The sequence below is a fragment of the Callithrix jacchus genome, chromosome 11 (genome assembly GCF_049354715.1).
Source record: "Callithrix jacchus isolate 240 chromosome 11, calJac240_pri, whole genome shotgun sequence".
NCBI lineage: Eukaryota > Metazoa > Chordata > Mammalia > Primates > Cebidae > Callithrix > Callithrix jacchus.
In genome coordinates, this window is record NC_133512.1 from 112,160,592 (window position 1) to 112,178,568 (window position 17,977).

Here is a 17,977-nt window from a genome sequence, read left to right on the forward strand (position 1 = left end):
ACTTTGGGGAATGGAAGATCAAATATATGTATACTAGTAATTGATATGCAAGTATATGTATATGTAGGTGATCAAGTATATGTATATGTAAATTGGGCAAACAAGAATGTATGTGCTATTTGGTAATGCAATTTTTCTCCAGCAGGGCTCTGTAATGTAAAATAGGGGCAGGGATGAGTTTCATCTAGAATTACAGTTGTTCAGCATGGGTTTAGTCAAAGGATACGGAGGCAAAAAGGGTTTTAAGGACATTGTTAAGAAAGTGTTTGGGAGGCCGGCTAGGAGCTAGCATGTGCTGTTCTCATGGAGAGAAACTGAAGGGGTGAGTAAATACAGCTCTCAATTGAAACATCCAGGTACACACATTGGGATTCATAAAGAAAATAACTTGACCCATGGAGAACAGAGAAAAGCAAGGCAGGACAACTGCTCACCCAGGAGTGACACGGAGCCAGGAGAGCCTCCCCTGCCCAAGGAAGGGGTGAATGAGTGAGTGACAATGGGGACCCACGCTTCTCCCACAGATCTTTGCAGCTCCCAGGTCAGGAGGTCCCCTCATGAATCCACTTCACCATTTCCTTCAGTCTGACACAGTTATTAATACAGGGAGTCTTGGCAGAGCAGCCTCTCAGGTACACACAGAGCCCCAGATTCATAAGGCAAGTTCCTAGAGGCCTTATAAAGAGACTTAGATTCCACATAATAATAGTGGGAGACTTCAACACTTCCCTGACAGTATTAGATCACTAAGGCAGAAAATTAACAAAGATATTCAGGACTTGAATTCAACATTGGACCAAACAGATCTGATAGACCTCTACATAACTCTTCACCCCAAAACAACAGAATATACATTCTTCTCATTGCCACATGGTACATACTCTAAAATTGACTACACAATCAGACCTATAACAATCCTCAGAAAATGCAAAAGAGCTGAAGTCATAACCAACACACTCAGACCACAGCACAATCAAAATAAAAATCAAGACTTAAAAATTTGCTCAAAACCATGCAATTACATGGAAACTAAACAATATGCTCCTGAATGACTTGTGGGTAAATAATGAAGTTAAGTCAGAAATCAAGAAGCTCTTTTAAAATTAATGAGAACAAAGATATAACACACCAGAATCTCTGGGACACAGCTATGACAGTGTTGAGGGAAATTTTTATCACTAAATGCCCATATCAAAAAGTTAGGAAGATCTTGCTCAGAATCGCTGCCGCCATGGCCAGTCAGTTGCAGGGGATTCAGCAGCTGCTGCAGGCCGAGAAGCGGGCCGCAGAGAAGGTGTCTGAGGCCTGCAAAAGAAAGAACCGGAGGCTGAAGCAGGCCAAAGCAGCAGCTCAGGCTGAAATTGAACAGTACCACCTGCAGAGGGAGAAAGAGTTCAAGGCCAAGGAAGCTGCGGCACTGGGATCCCATGGCAGTTGCAGCACCGAAGTGGAGAAGGAGACCCAGGAGAAGAAGACCATCCTCCAGACCTACTTTCGGCAGAACAGGGATGAAGTCTTGGATAACCTCTTGGCTTTTGTCTGTGACATTCAGCCAGAAATCCATGAAAACTACCGCATAAATGGATAAAGAAGAGAGAAGCACCTGTTCTGTGGATTGGCATTTTAGATGCCCTCATGGAATATGAAGCTTTAGTACAGCTCTAGTTATCTTCTTATGAAATGGCATTAAATTATTTCCGTGTATTATGTAGTAGGTCCTTCCACTTTTTGGAGAATAGCAACTCTAGCTTTTTTGTACAGACTTAGATTACCTAAAAAATTTCATCTTTTAACCTCATATTTCTTAGGAATTTAATGGGCACATGTTGTCTTTTTTCCTATGCCTTTCAGCTCAAGCAACATGTACATCAGTGTTGACTTTTTCTTTCTTAGATCTAGTTTTAAAAAACACACCACATAACAATTCTTTGAAGAAAGGAAGGGATTAAATAATTTTTTCCCCTAATACTTTCTTGAAAGTCAGGGGCTTTATCTATGAAAAAGTAGTAAATAGTTACTTGTAACCTGTGTGAAGCAGCAGCCAGCCTTAAAGTAGTCCATTCTTACTAATGGTTAGAATAGTGAATACTAGTGTAATTGGGCTGATTTTAGTTTCTCTTAACCAAAATCACTAGATGATAGAATTCAAGAACTTCTTACATGTTATTACTTGGTGTATAAATAATCATTTAAAAGTAAAGACTCTGTCCTGCAAAAAAAAAAAGTTAAGAAGATCTCAAATTAACAACATAACATCACAACTAAACTAACTAGAGAAGCAGGAACAAACCAACTTCAGAGCTAGCAGAGGACATGAAACAACCCAAATCATGGCTGAACCGGAGGAGACTGAGACATGAAAAAAATTTAAAGGATCAATTAATCCAGGAGTTGTTTTTTTGAAAAAAAAATCAGTAAGATAGATAGGCTGCTAGCTAGACTAATAAAGAAGAAAAGACAGAAGAGCCAAAGAATCACAATGAGAAATGACAAAGAGGATGTTACCACTGATCCCACAGAAATACAACGATGAGAGACTACTATGAACATCTCTATGCAAACTAGAAAACCTAGAAGAGAAGGATAAATTCCTGGATAGATATACCCTCCAAAGACTGAACAGGAAGAAATAGAATCCCTGAACTATTCAATAATGAGTTCTGAAATTCAATCAGTAATAAATAGTTTATCATCCAAATAAATCACAGGAGAAGACAGATTCACAGCTGAATTCTCCCAAGTGTACAAAGAGCCGGTACCATTCCTACTAAAACTATTTCCAAAAGCTGAGGAGGAGGGACTCCTCCCCAACTCATTTTATGAGGCCACATCATCCTGATACGAAAACCTGGCAGAACCACAACAAAAAAAGAAAACTTTAGGCTGATATCCTTGATGAACATAGATGCAAAAATCCTCAACAAAGTGCTTGCAGACCAAATCCACAGCACATCAAAAAGCTAATCCACCATGATCAAGTAGGCTTTATTCTTGGGATGCAAAGTTGGGTCAACATATGCACGTCAATCAATGTGATTAATCATATAAACAGAGCTGAAGACAAAACCACATGACTATCTCAATAGATGCATAAAAGGTTTTTGATAAAATTCAACATCCCTCCATGTTAAAAACTCTCAGTAAACTAGGTGTTGAGGGAACATATCCAAAAAGATCTATGACATGCCCATCATTGTGTGGACAAAAGCTAGAAGCATTCCCCTTAAATACTGGCACAAGGCAAGGATGCCCTCTCTCACCACTCCTATTCAACATAGTATTGGAAGTCCAGACCAGAGCAATCAGGCATTAGAAAGAGCATCAGAATAGCAAGAGCGGAAGTCAGATTATGCCTGTTATCATTAAGTAATAAATAGCTTACCGTCCAAATAAGTCACAGGACATTTATTTGGATGGTAAGCTATTTATTACTGATTGAATTTCAGAGCTCATTATTGAATAGTTCAGGGATTCTGTTTCTTCCTGGTTCAGTCTTTGGAGGGTATATCTACCCAGGAATTTATCCTTCTCTTCTAGGTTTTCTAGTTTGTGTGCATAGAGATGTTCATAGTAGTCTCTGATCATTGTATTTCTGTGGGGTTAGTGGTAACATCCTCTTTGTCATTTCTCATTGTGATTCTTTGGCTCTTCTGTCTTTTCCTTTTTTATTAGTCTAGCTAGCAGCCTATCTATCTTACTTATTTTTTTCCCCCAAAACCAACATGATTCTAGAAAACCCCATAGTCTTGGCCCAAAAGCTCCTTCAGCTGATAAAAAACTTCAGGAAGTTTCAGGATACAAAATCAATGTACAAAAACCACTAGCATTCCTATATACCAACAACAGCCTAGCTGAGAGCCAAATCCGGAACACAATCCCATTCACAATCACCAGAAAAAGAATAAAATACCAGGAATATTGCTAACCAGGGAGATGAAAGATCTCTACAATGAGAATTACAAACACTGCTCAGAGAAATCAGAAGTGACATAAACAAATGGAAAAATATTCCATGCTCATGGGTCAGAAGAATGAGTATCATTAAAATGGCCATACTGTTCAAACAGATTTACAGATTCAATGCTATTTCTACCAAACTACCAATGACATTCTTCACAGAACCAGAAAATGATTATAAAATTCATATATAAACCAAAAAAGCCCAAATAGCAAAGGGAATCCTAAGCAAAAGGAACAAAGCTGAAGACATCACACTACTTGATGTCAAACTATATTACAGGGCTACAGTAACCAAAACAGCATGGTACTATACAAAAACTGACACATAGACCAATGGAACCAAATAAAGAGCCCAGAAATATGGCTGAACACCTACAACCATCTGATCGTTTACAAATCTGACAAAAAGAAGCAATGGGGAAATGATTCCCTATTCAATAAGAGATGCTGGGATAACTGGCTAGCCATATGCAGAAGACTGAAACCAGACCCCTACCTTACACTATATATATATATAAAATCAACTCAAGATGGATTAAAAACTTGAATGTAAAACCCAAAACTGAAAAATTCTCACAATGTGGGAATAATGGGAGCTGTAATTCAAGATGAGATGTGGGTAAGGACAGAGCCAAACCATATAATTCCACCCCTGGCCCCTGCCAAATCTCATATCTGCATATTTCAAAACCATTCATGCTTTCCCAACAGGTACCCAAAGTCTTAACTCATTTCAGCATTAACTAAAAAGTCCACAGTGCAAAGTCTCATCTGAGACAAGGCAAGTCCCTTCCGCCTGTGAGCATATAAAATCAAAGGCAAGTTAATTACTTCCTTGATACAATGGGGGTACAGGCATTGGATAAATATACCCATTCTACCTGGGATAATTTGGCCAAAATTAAGGGGCTAAAGGCCCCATGCAAGTCTGAAATCCAGCAGGGGAGTCAAATCTTAAAGCTCCAGAATGATCTCTTTTTACTCCATGTCTCACATCCAGGTCATGCTGATGCAAGGGATGGGTTCCCATGGTTTTCGGCAGCTCCACCCCTGTGGCTTTGCAGGGTACAGCCTCCCTTCTGGCTGCTTTCATGGGCTGGCAATGAGTGTCTGTGGATTTTCCAGGTGCATGGTGCAAGCTGTCAGTGGATCTACCATTCTGGGGTTTGAAGGACATTGGCCCTCTTCTTACAGCTCCACTAGGCAGTGCTTTAGTGGGGACTCTGTGTGGGGACTCTGACCTCACATTTCCCTTCCACACTCTCCTGGCAGATGCTCTCCATGAGGGCCCTGCCCCTACAGCAAACTTCTGCCTGGACATCCAGGCATCTCAATACATCCTCTAAAATCTTGCAGAGGTTCCCAAACCCCAATTCTTGAATTCTGTGTACTTACAGTCTCAACACCCTGTGAAAGCTGCCAAGGCTTGGGGCTTGCACTCTCTGAAGCCAAAGCCGAAGCAGTACCTTGGCCCTTTTTAGCCATGACTTCGCCAAGTCCCTAGGCTGTACACAGCAAGGAGGCCCTGGGCCTGGCCCATGAAACCATTTTTTCCTCTTATGCCTCCAGGTCTATGATGGAAGGGGCTGCTGAAAAGGTCTTTGAAATGCCCTGGAGATATTATCCTCATTGTCTTGGGGATTAACATTTGGCTCCTTATTACTTATGCAAATTTCTGCAACCAGCTTGAATTTCTCCTAAAAAAATTGGTTTTTCTTTTCTATTGCATAGTCAGGCTGCACATTTTCTGAACCTTTATGCTATTTCCCTTTTAAAACATAATGCTTTAACAGCTCCCAAATCACCTCTCGAATGCTTTGGTGCTTAGAAATTTCTTCCACCATATACCCTAAATCATCTCTCTCAAGTTCAAAGTTCTACAAATCCCTAGGGCAGGGGCAAAAGGCCACCAGTCTCTGCTAAAACATAGCAAGAGTCACTTTTGCTCCATTTCTCAACAAGTTCCTCATCTCCATCTGAGATGGCCTCAGCCTAGATTTCATTGTCCATATCATTATCAGCATTTTGGTCAAAGCCATTCAACAAGTCCCTAGGAAGTTCCAAATTTTTCCACATTTCCCTGTCTTCTGAGCCTTCCAAACTGTTTCAACCTCTGCCTGTTACCCAATTTTGGGTATCTTTACAGCAGTACCCCACTCTACTGGTACCAATTTATTGATTAGTCTGTTTTCATGCTGCTGATAAAGACATACCCTAGACTGGGTAATTTATAAAGGAAAAGAGGTTTAATGGACTCAGTTCCACATGGCTAGGGAGGCTCACAATCATGACAAAAGGCAAAAGGCACATCTTACATGGTGACAGGCAAGAGAGAATGAGAGTGAAGCAAAAGGGGAAACCCCTTATTAAACCATCAGATCTCAGGAGAGTTATTTACTATCATGGGTACAGTATGGGGGACACTGCCCCATGATTCAATTATCTCTCACCAGGTCCCTTCCACAATACATGGGAATTATGGGAGCTACAATTCAAGATGAGATTTGGGTGGGGACACAGCCAAACCATATCAATCATGATGGAATCAAGGTTGGGCCAATCTTTTCTGCCCTTTTATTGGGTACTTCAGTACAGAAATATCCCAAGACAGAAACTATGAACTACATTAGTCTTCAATTAGTTAAGGACCACTCTAAAGAGTGATGAAGTAACAGATTGTCTTCAACTGAAAACCCCATGTTTAGGAATCAGAAGTTACCAGAATGTCTTATTTTCTTGAGAGGTAGTGGTGAGGGTGAAGGGAATCAATAACAGGAAGATATTAGGAATATGGCAATTAAGTTTTTTTCAAGGCTGTGTTAAATGAAAATATTTTTCTCCTATATTCAACTCATATACAAGTTAAAGCAAGTATTTTTTAGAGACAGGACTAAAATTGCTATCAATCCTGTCTTTTTACAAAAGTAGTTCCCATAATCCAAGTTTCATAGGATATGTTAATATAATGAAAACCATCTTTGTATGTATGAAAATCCTAAACAATAAAAACCAATAACAACTTTCTATTGGTGTCCTTGTCTTATCAGTCCAAGTAGAAATTTGTTTGCTCACAGGAGACTTCAAGAATGTCACTTTGAAATGATTTCCATATAAATCAGTTTCCTTGAGGGGAATTTTTTTCCTGGATTGGCCTCTCACTGATATATAAAAGATGTCTGTGTTGGTCTTTGCTATGACTCTGAGTCATACTTTGGGAGATGAAAACAATTGGGTACTCTGATTTCATTGTCAACCGTAAACTACTCATGCAGGAGTAATGTAATGCCATGTTATATTTGCATATTACACCTCAGAGTATGCAAAGTATTTTAATACATATTCTCATACTTGGCGCTCTGATGAGTCTTGTGATGTAGGCAGGATGGCCAATGTTATTCCCATGTTACATAAGGGGAATCAGAGAGGTTAAGCTATTTCCTCAAGATCCCATAACTAGTAAGGGGCAGAGGCAGGTCTAGCATTCACATCTTCTAACTAGTTTTTCTATTACCTTCTTTTGTCTTAATCTATCATTTGATTTCTTTCCATAGGACATGATAAATAATATATTTTTAACAGTTAAGTCAGTTTAAAATAATTCTAGATCCAAGTAAAAGTAGGCCCAAGTATGCTTTACATATTGGTCTCTTACCTAATTTTCTATATTTCTGGGGCAAGAGAGTCTACATCTTTCATTAGAACACATTTTATTTAACAGAAACCAATTTCTTAGAAGACAGGCCAGGAAGGAAGAAAGGATATACCGTGGTCTCTCTTTTATACAATCTAGTTGGTTCTCAAATACTTACCTATGGTTACCTATTCTGGCATCCAGACAGTTGTGTATATTATTCCTAAGGAAGGGGAAACTTGCCAGGGGTGATAGAGATATAATAATTACTGGTTTAGACAAAACTACAAAGTTTGGCTGTTACCTTTGACTACCCATTATTTCTTTCTCCAGTTTCTCCTATGACCAGTGCTCCACTTGCTACAACAGTTAGTAAACATTTGATTATCATTTGTTCTAAAGTGCTAAATATTTATCTTACGCCAGCAGTGTTTCTTTTCAAGAAGGGAAATTCAGACAATGCAATGCTAAATGCACAGAAATAAATATCTAACTAGATTTTAAGGCATCCACTGGGTAGTCTGGGGATATTGAAATCGTCTCAAATCTGCTAAAACACATCTTGTGGGACATTCTATATAAAACTGACCTAGTCACAGATACTGTGTAGAACATGAAGAGACATCTAATTAGCAATGGTTATCAAAAAAGTCACTTTTACCTGTTGTTTTAATTCAAAATCAAAATCTTATAAGACAGAGGAAAAGGTGTAAGGCAGTCAAGTAGAAGGAATCAAGTACAGTTCTCCTACCTCAGATATTTTTTTAGAAGCCAAGAAGGGGCTCATTCAGGTATTTTCACTAAAAAAGAGAATATACCATAAAATATCCAAGGTTAGGTTTTAAAAATCAATAAAAATTTTTAACTTTCTTGGCAATTACTTCATCCATATATTTAATGGCTAGTTTAATTGAGCCTTCAATTAACCTACCATTGTTTTATTCCAACATACAAAATATATGCATACATATTTCACCTGAAAGTCTTTAAATTAAATTGTCCAAGAGAACAGCAAACAATATAAATACTTAACCTATCTAATAAGTGTTAAACAATTCAAAACAATCTATGAAAGACAGTGACATGTACATTAAGGTGACCAACTTTTTTAGAGAGCCGATCTAGGACACAGATACGTCAGACCAAAAAGTAGTCTAATATATAATAATTATATACACATGTTATTTTACAATAAAATATGAAAATAACATTTTTATTATTCTGTATTATTTGCTTTATTTGCTTTGCTGTTACCTACAGGTGATTATTTAGGCAAAACAACAACAGGACTAATTAATAGTGGCAATTAGCAGTAATAGTAGACCAGATTAATAGTATGTGTAAGTAATATTTTTATAATATTTCTCTCCTCTGATAAAGATTTTAACTCTTTAGTGGATATTAAAGTTTTATAGATCACATTATTACTGTATATTCTTAGGTTATAGATAAGACCTTTTAAAAGATCAATGTAAATATTTATTAAAAACTAACAATAACATATTTCTTTGTGTCCCAATGATAAAGTAGGATATTTTTGCTGTTTCTTTTTCCAGTAATAGTTCTCTGAACTGCCTGTAGCCTTTGGTATATCTTTCTTTGATGCAGGGATTAAAAAGAATACACTTGAATGCCAAATTCCCCTTGACTTTCAGGTCTGCTCTTATCAAGCCCACATGACACTGATCCTGGTATCATTCCAGTGAAACGAAATCAAGTTAGATATCCTGTCGACAAAAATGGTTTGAGCCTGGAATACAGTTGGCATTCTGTGTGGCTTCCACATCTGTGGATTCTACCAACTGAGGTTGGAAAATATTTAGGAAAAAAATGCATCTGTATAAAACATGTGTAGATTTTTTTCCTGGTCACAATTCCCTAAAAAATACACTCTTACAACTTTTTACATAGCATGCACATTGTAGCAGGTATTGTAAGTAATCTAGAGATGATTTAAATCATACTGAAGGATATACGTAGGTTATATGCAAACACTGCCATTTTATATCAGGGATTTGAACGTATGCAGATTTTGGTATTTGTAGGAGATCCTGGAACCGATCCCGCATGATACCAAGGAATGACTGTACTTACGACTTTACTTATTAGGAATGGCGGGTGTTTAGACTTGTGGGGATTGGTTTACAGCTTTTCAAAACTGTCCGCTCACTTTGTATCTATAGACCTATTTTGGTAGACTAGCTCTTTGTCCTTTAGGCCCTTTGCATCTATAAATTGGTTGTGAAGGGTCTCCATATCTAAAATGTCCTGTTTATAGATCCTCTAAAATACATTGAATGTCATTATAATTTCAACTTCTCTTTCTCAGGTAAAATGTTTTTAAAGTACTAAGGTAATTTGAACTTAAATTGAACATAGATTACAAGTAAGTTAAAATTTTAGGACTGTTTAACTTGTATGCTCCTTTCTGGTGACACATTTTTGAGTTCTGAGTCAGTCTTATTTCCCCTCAATGTCATTTTTTACCATACACGTCTTTGTCACAACCCACATACGATATAAAACAACTCAGGTGCAGCCAGTTCATCGTTTTCTTGGCTTCTTATGGCTTCTTCAAAGATCATCAAACAGTTTTGAAGAAACAGCGTATAAATTCTATTTTACTGTAGTCCTTTCTTCCATTCTCATCCTCAACATATTTCCAAATTAGAGAAAGATATTCTTCTTGTCCTATATGTTGAAAATGTGATTTAATGGAAAACCAACATTTTGACATCACTATTGCTGGCAACAATGATAGCTATCTTGTAGGTACATGTCTAAGAAGGATATCTTCTTCCATTTATATAAAGTCAGAAGTCTCATTCAGTGCTTTTGTATGTTTTCAGGAAACTAAAAAGTGACTCCAAACTTTTATTACAGAAGCCTCACCGTCACAAGCTAGCAAATCATACCCTTTACTGTACAAGGTGTGGAAGACATTTAGTGGGTAAGATCTTTTCATTTTCTTTCATATGAAGTTCACAGACTGAATGAAATATGCCAGAATTTACATTTTCACTGCCAATAATGCAGATTGATGAGTAAAGTCTAGTTAGTATTTGGACAAAAGATTAGTTAGAAATATTTGGTTTTATATTTTCTTTGGTTTCATTAAAATATTAATAGAAATCAAAATTATTTGAAATGTCACTTTTGAAATCAAAGTACCTAAGAGCCTGGGATTTTTTTCTTTTGTTGCTATGATTCAGTGTGTGATGTGACACACTGTAGAAAACATTATTGTTGGTAAGATCTGACATAATGAGCTCTACCTTGTAAGAGGTAGCTTTTATAAAATTTTCCCTTCGTTGACCCATAGGATATTTTAGTCGTAACCTTTTAACCAGGAAATATAATTTTACTTTGTTTCATCAAGCAATCAAGGGAATGAATGATCTGATAAGCGTTCCTTTGTGTGGTATGCCCAAGAAAATTCACCAGCTATTATGTTCAATGAGCACTGGTGCTTTCCTGGGTCATAAAAACACTTTCAATTGATTTAGAAGTGCTTGCCTGTTTCTTGAGGACTCCCGAGATTCAGTCTTCATATGTGTTTCCACATCCTTTCCCTTATGATGCCCAGTCCCAAATTCTTTTCTGTGTATTTTGTCATATGTCTTATTTTGGGTATCTTCCTAGTTGTATATGTTATTCCACTAGTCATTGAAAGAATAGCATATAGCTTGCCTGCCTTCCTTCTTTCCTTCCTTCCTTCCTTCCTTCCTTCCTTCCTTCCTTCCTTCCTTCCTTCCTTCCTTCCTTCCTTCTCTCTCTCTGTTTTTTGGTTATATCTGGGTCATGCTGGCACTGCTATTATACTCATTCTCTTTTCATTATCTGAACTCTTAGGAAACATGATCTCAATATTCACAACATTAAAATTAAATTAGCACTATCTCACTGTAAACAAAACAGTTAAATCACAGATAAAGTCAAAGATGATTTTTTTTTTTTTTTTTTTAGAGATAGTGTCTGTCTCTGTCACCCAGGCTGGAATGGCATGATCTCGGCTCACTGCAACCTCTGCCTGCCAGGTTCAAGCAATTTTCCTGCCTCAGCTTCCCAAGTAGCTGGGACTACAGGTGTGTGCCACAATGGCCAGCTAATTTTTGTATTTTTTTAGTAGAGACAGGGTTTCACCATGTTGACCAGGCTGGTCTTGAACTTCTGACCTCAGGTGATCCATCTGCCTCGGCCTCCCAAAGTGCTGGGATTACAGGCATGAGCCACTGTGCATGGCCCAAAGATGAATTGTTAACACTCCAGATTGCAGCACACCTAAGTTGTACTTCAGTCCCGCCTCTACTCAGAGTGATGCTCCCCTGGATGATCCATAATTGTGAGCAACAAAAATTATGGTTGCCAACATCAGCAGTCAAGGGAAAAAAAGTGACAGTGACTTTGAAAGCTGGATGATCTATGACGTATCCAGTTAGCACAAAAAAACAGTGTTGCTTCCATTTTCCATTTTGGGGAACTGAAAGCAAAGATAACAAATGGCTTTGTATTTTCTTGCCTTTAAAAAATGGTTTAAAATCTCTTCTTGGTCACAGGACAGTGGGTAACAAAAATTGAAGTTAATAGGCCTTTACGGTGGGGTTTTATATTAACCTGAAAGGGAATTGGACTATGTTTGATGTTTGCTGTTGCCACTGGTGTCAAAGGCTTGGAATTCCTCTAGGATCTTTGTTTTTGTCTCTCCTGTTGTCTTTAGGGTTTCCTAAGAACTACTTGTCAGATAGAATCTGTGTCTTTCTTGTAGCTCTATCAGCTATAAACCCCTGTTAGTATACTGGAGTCATGTTGGTATGTGGCAAGGTGTGGGGAAGAGGAAGAGTCTATAAACTTATTTTTAAATCTCAGTCTAAGTGGGCCTGTGTTCCTGGGCTGTGACCTTAGTAAGTGTTTCTTAGCTTTTCTTCCTCTGACCTTCCCGTGAGACTGGAAGACTAGAGGAGGCTGGAGTTGGAGAAATATTCCTCCCCGCCCCCAGACAGGATAAGGTTCTGGTAAAGCCTGTTCACCTTGTGAACTTAGCAGAGTTCCAGGTTTAACATCAGTGACTTTATCTTGGGCTACTTACTCCATCTTGAACTGCTGACGAACTTTGAGACCAATAAGAGAACTATGAAAACTAAGTTCCTTTGCAAACATCTGTGCTCTCAACAATACAAGGAAACTGATCCCAGGCTTTAAGGGATTCTGTGTATAGTTTTTCCTTGCCAACTGATGCAAATGCACCATTCTACTAATGATTAAATCTTCTTTGTTTGGTAAACCAATGAAAAATCTGACAAACAACTCAGGTAATCTGAATAAATTCCTGAGGGTCCTCTTGCCCCTCTTGGATATACAGTCTCTGATTACTACCCAGGTTGCAATTCCTATTCTGAATAAATGCTTCATTTGTCTCTAACCTACTGATTTTCTCCTTTTAGAGTTGACACCCTAAGAGAATAGGCCCTTGTTAAGGAGAATGCTCTGGTTGTATTTTACAATGTTTACTCTTCCTCCCTTCCCAGAGCAACTAAGAGGTCTTTCTTGGCTCTATGAGAAGCTGGTGGGGTTCCTGAAGAAACTCCACAAAAGTGAAGCTCCATACAAGACTATGGCTGCCAGGAGTTTCTCAGTTTCAAGCTAGTGTACACTCAGCCCCTGGCAATTTGTTAAAATCACTGTTTAAATGTTCCTACCACTTTATGATTCTAGCAGCTTCTGCTTCAGACAAGCAGATCTCAGCCGTGACTTGGATTCGTTTGTCTCTTCAGATTTCAGGGTGGTGGTTTACTTGTCAGCCTCAGTTATCTGATGGATCCAGTAAGTTGCTGATTTTTAGTTCGTTCAACTTTTTCTTGTTGTAAGGACAGGAATGTTGACTTTCAAGCTTTATTCATGTTAGAGCTAAAACCAGAAATCCCCTTACTCTGTGTTTAAATAGCAAGTCTGTTTTCTTCTAAGAGTAGTTTTAACTCCTACATTTGGGTCTATGATCCATTTTCAATTATTTTTAGTGTGTGGTATAAGGAGCAGGGCCAACTTCATTCTTTTGCATATGGATATCCAGTCGTCCCAGTAATATTTGCTGAAAAGATTATTTTTTCCCTATCCAATTGTCTTGGCACCTGTGTTGAAAAATCAATTGAAATATATATAAAGGTTTATTTCCATATTTTCAATTCTGTTTCATTTATCTATATGTTTGCTCTTAGGCCAGTACCACACAGTTTCAATTATAGCTTAGTAGTCAGTTTTGAAATCAGGAGTCCTCCAACATTGTTCTTTTTCAAAATGCTTTGGTTATTCTGGGTGCCTTTAATTTCCATATGAATTTCAGGTTCAGTTTGCTAGTTTCTGCCCAAAAGATAGCTGACATTTTGATAGAGATTGCATTGAATCTGTTAATTTGAGGAGTGTTGTCATCTAGCAATATTAAATCTTCTGATTCATGATCATAGAGTTGTCTTGCCATTTATTTAGAGCTTCTTTAATATAGTTCAACTGTATTTTTTGTAGTTTTCAGTGAACAAGTCTTGTACTTCTTTCGTAAAGTTTATTCCTAAGTATTTTGTTGTTTTTTATGTTAATGTAAATGGAATTTTTTGTTAATTTCATTTTCAAAATGTTCATTGCTAGTGTATGGAGGTACAATTGATTTTTATAACAGATTTTTGAGATATAATTCACATACCATATAGTTCATTCATTACAACTGATTTTTGCCTATTGATCTTTTATCCTGCAACCTTGTTGAACTCATTTATTAGTGCTAATAGTGTGGTGTGTGTGTGTGCATGTGCGTGCGCACATGTCTGTTCCTTCGCATTTTCTGTATGCAAGAACATATATTCTACAAGTAGAGATGGCTTTGATTTTTTTCTTTCTAATTTGCATGACTTTCATTTTTCCTTCTTGCCTTATTGCCCTGCCTAAGCCTTCATTATGATGTTGAATAGAAATGCTGAGAGTGAATATCTCTGTCTTGTTTTGGATCTCAGGGAGAAAAGCATTTAGTCTTGTACCACCAACTATGACATTAGCTGTGGGATTTTTGAAGATGGCTTTTTTTTTTAGGTAGCAGAAGATTCTATCTTTCCTAATTTGTTGAGCATCTCTTTTTTCATCACGAAAGAATGTTGTATTTTGCCAGACACTTTTCCTGCATCTATTGAGATGACCATATGCCTTTTTCTTTATATTCTATTAATATAGTATATTATATTGTTTAATTTTCATAGTTCCATATGTTAGACTAACCTTGCATTTCTGGGATAAATTCTATTTGGTCATTGTGTATAAATCCCTTTTGGTTTGCTAGTATTTTGTCTTACTTTTCCATTCTAATTCTTAGTAGATAAAGAAGTTGGCTAAAAAAAGAAGTTATATTTATTTGGCCCCTGAAATCTTAACAATTACCTTTTCTGAGAAACCTTTTCTGATTTGGTGCTACCCGCAAATAACTCTGATGTAACACAATAAGTAGCATTTGTTTCATATTACTTGTCACCTTCTCTGCTATATTTTATTTACCATTGTACCCAAGTATCTAGCACAACCACTCACTATGACAACTTGGGACCTCTGAGGAGCAGAGAAACATCCGATTTTTAAAAGAATATTGACAACAATGGAAATACCATGTAACAAAGGTTGAATATAAGAGAGTGGCTAAAACAGAATAGTTTCAGGATAATTAAACCTCAAATAACTAAGATTTGAAAAAAATATTAACAACAAAAATTTTACTTAGCTGTATTCAGAATAAAAATATACAAGTGAATGTTCAGATTTATACTTCTGGAATTATTTTATAATACTTATAGATGACAAAGAGCAGAGTCCCTCAGCTCATAAGTTACTTCTCTCTTTTCTATTAAACAGAGTTTTCCTCTAACTGGAAAGGGGAGAATAAATATTGGAAGAGATGAGAGAATCATAAGGCTCTGAATGAGTTCTCTCCATCCCAGACATATTACAAGTAAGGAAAGCATTTACAACAAGACCACAGAATTATTGACAATAGTCCTTTAGAAGTCAAGGAAGTGATTTTCCTCTCTACCCTAAATGCCTAACTTGTCAGTTAAGACTACATCAAGATTTAAGGATTAGACTCTTCAAGAAATCATTTTTACAGATTTCCTGGTGGATTAGATTCCCTTCCATGAGCCACCGGATCAACTCGTGCATAACTATGATTCACTCTATCTTACTCTTATTTTAAGGAACTGTTTGAATCTTATTAAACTGAAATGATGAGTAGCTAATCTAGTTGAAGAGAGACAGAAGTATGTTTCAGGAAGAGAAGTCAGTATGAGCAGAAGCAAGGAGGTGAGATGACTGATACATGCTGAGGCAAGAAGATCATCTCTGTAAAGGTCAGGGTCCAGATCACCGGAAGTCTTTCATGTCATATTAGAGAAGTTGCTTTCTCTTCCTTGCTATAGGAAGAAACTCCTCCTGGTTCCCAGCTGATTGTGGTTAGAGGATGGGGTGGTAGAGGCGTGGTGTTTCCTTCCATTTTCTATATGACCTTACCTAGTTTCTGTGCTCACCAGGGTTTCTGTTACTCCTCTGATGCACTCTGGTGCTCTTCCTTAGTTTCTAAGGTGCAGCTAGAAGTTGTGAAAAAAAATTTTTTTTTATTTCTCAGAGCAATGTCAGCAAGATGGCTGGCTAGAAGACCCTAGTTCACACCCCTCAAAAAGAACAATGAATAAACAATTATGCTTGACCTATGAATAACACAGGTTTGAACTGTATGGGTCTACTTATACGTAGATTTTTTTTCAACCAACATGGGTCGAAAATACAGTATTCAAGGGATATGAAGCGCATATTTTTTGAAAATGTGGGTTCCACAGGGCTGACTTTGGGACTTGAGTATGTGTGGATTTTGGTACACATGGGGGTCCTGGAACAAATCTCCCATGCATACTGAGGGGCAACTATAGATTTTGATGAAAATAACTAAGGAAGAGCATCAGAGTGTATCAGAGGAGTAACAGAAACTCTGGTGAGCACAGAAACTAGGGAAGGTCACATAGAAAATGGAAGGAAACACCAAGCCTTTACCACCCCATCCTCTAACCACAGTCAGCTGGGAACCAGGAGGAATTTCTTCCTATTGCAAGGAAGAGAAAGCAAGAGGATCCCAGCAACCTCCATCAACAGATTGGACACCTATTGACTTCACCACCTGGGGTCCCCTGCAGTCCTCATAGACACAGACAGTCCTTCCTCACAGCTGAAGGAGCTGCCTGGACTCCACGAGCTGTGCTCCCTCAAGAGAAGGAGCTGTCATCTTGGAACTGGAACTACAGCAGAAGTATGTCTTGTATCAGAGGTGAGTAGCTATAGCTCCCCTTCATCCCTGAGACTAGGCTGCCTTGGAACCACCCCAGCCTGGTTCCATCCTCAAACCAAGCTCTCTGAAACGGAACAGAAGCTGTTACACTCTCCCTCTCCTTGCACCCTTAGGCTGGAGCTTAGGTGGTACCCTACCTCTTGGGAAAACAATGCCTTGCCTGCTCAGAGTAGTCATGCCTCTCCAGTGCCTAAGTTAAAGCAGTGCCCTGTATCCCATGAAATGGTGCCTTGGTTACTCAGAGTGGTCGCATACCCCAGTACCTAAGCTGAAGTAGTGCCCTACATCCCAGGGAAATGGTGCCTGGGCCACCCAGAATAATCATAGACCCTAGCCCTGAGCTCTAGCAGTACATTTCCCCTTGGAGGATCAGTGCCCTGGCTGAGCTGAGGAGCTGTGCATCCCAGGACTGAGCTGATATAGGACCCTGTGTCCCAAGGAAATAGCAGTGGCTGAGCTGAGACACTCTACTCTACAGGCCAAACTACTAGAGTATTCTGTTTCCCTAGAGTTGAACTAGCCCCTTAGAGTCTGAGCTGCTGAGATACCCCTCTTCTTGGAGAATGGAGTCATTGCTCTGCTGTTCCCTGTCCCTCTAGGGCCTAGATGACAACTGTACGTTACTACTCTGGGGTACTTTCTGCCACTGCACCTGGCCTCACAGAGTCTGTGATATACTGAGCCTCATCATTCCAGGGTCTAGAGTCACTACTACATAGTGCCTCATCCACTGGAATCTAGATTGTCACTGAACCCCATTTCCTCAGGTGCCTGAATTGCAGCCATATCCTGCCTCCTGGGCCCAAACTTCCAGAGTACTCTTTCCTACCCAGAGTAAGGCCAGTGCTGAGGATAGCATAGGAGTAGAATCACAGCTACAACCTGGCCCCATGGGATGCCTCAGGTTCATAGATCCTGGCTTTGTAGGGAACCTATATCCAACTGTGCCATACAAAGTGAACATGCACCAGAAGACCCAGGTGCCACAATAGTTTCATGAGTCCTTGAGTCAAAGACCCTGG

The 17,977-nt window shown here is 38.5% G+C and overlaps 1 protein-coding gene and 1 pseudogene across 5 annotated transcripts in view; one reads left to right on the plus strand and one right to left on the minus strand.

The window, feature by feature from the left end:
- The window catches only part of AGBL3 (AGBL carboxypeptidase 3), a 140,370-nt gene that overhangs the window by 21,978 nt on the left and 100,415 nt on the right, over positions 1–17,977 (minus strand). The window lies entirely within an intron of this gene.
- On the plus strand, positions 1,213–1,674 carry LOC103795015 (V-type proton ATPase subunit G 1 pseudogene; annotated as a pseudogene). The gene has a single exon (XR_013524242.1). The product of XR_013524242.1 is annotated as a V-type proton ATPase subunit G 1 pseudogene (transcript).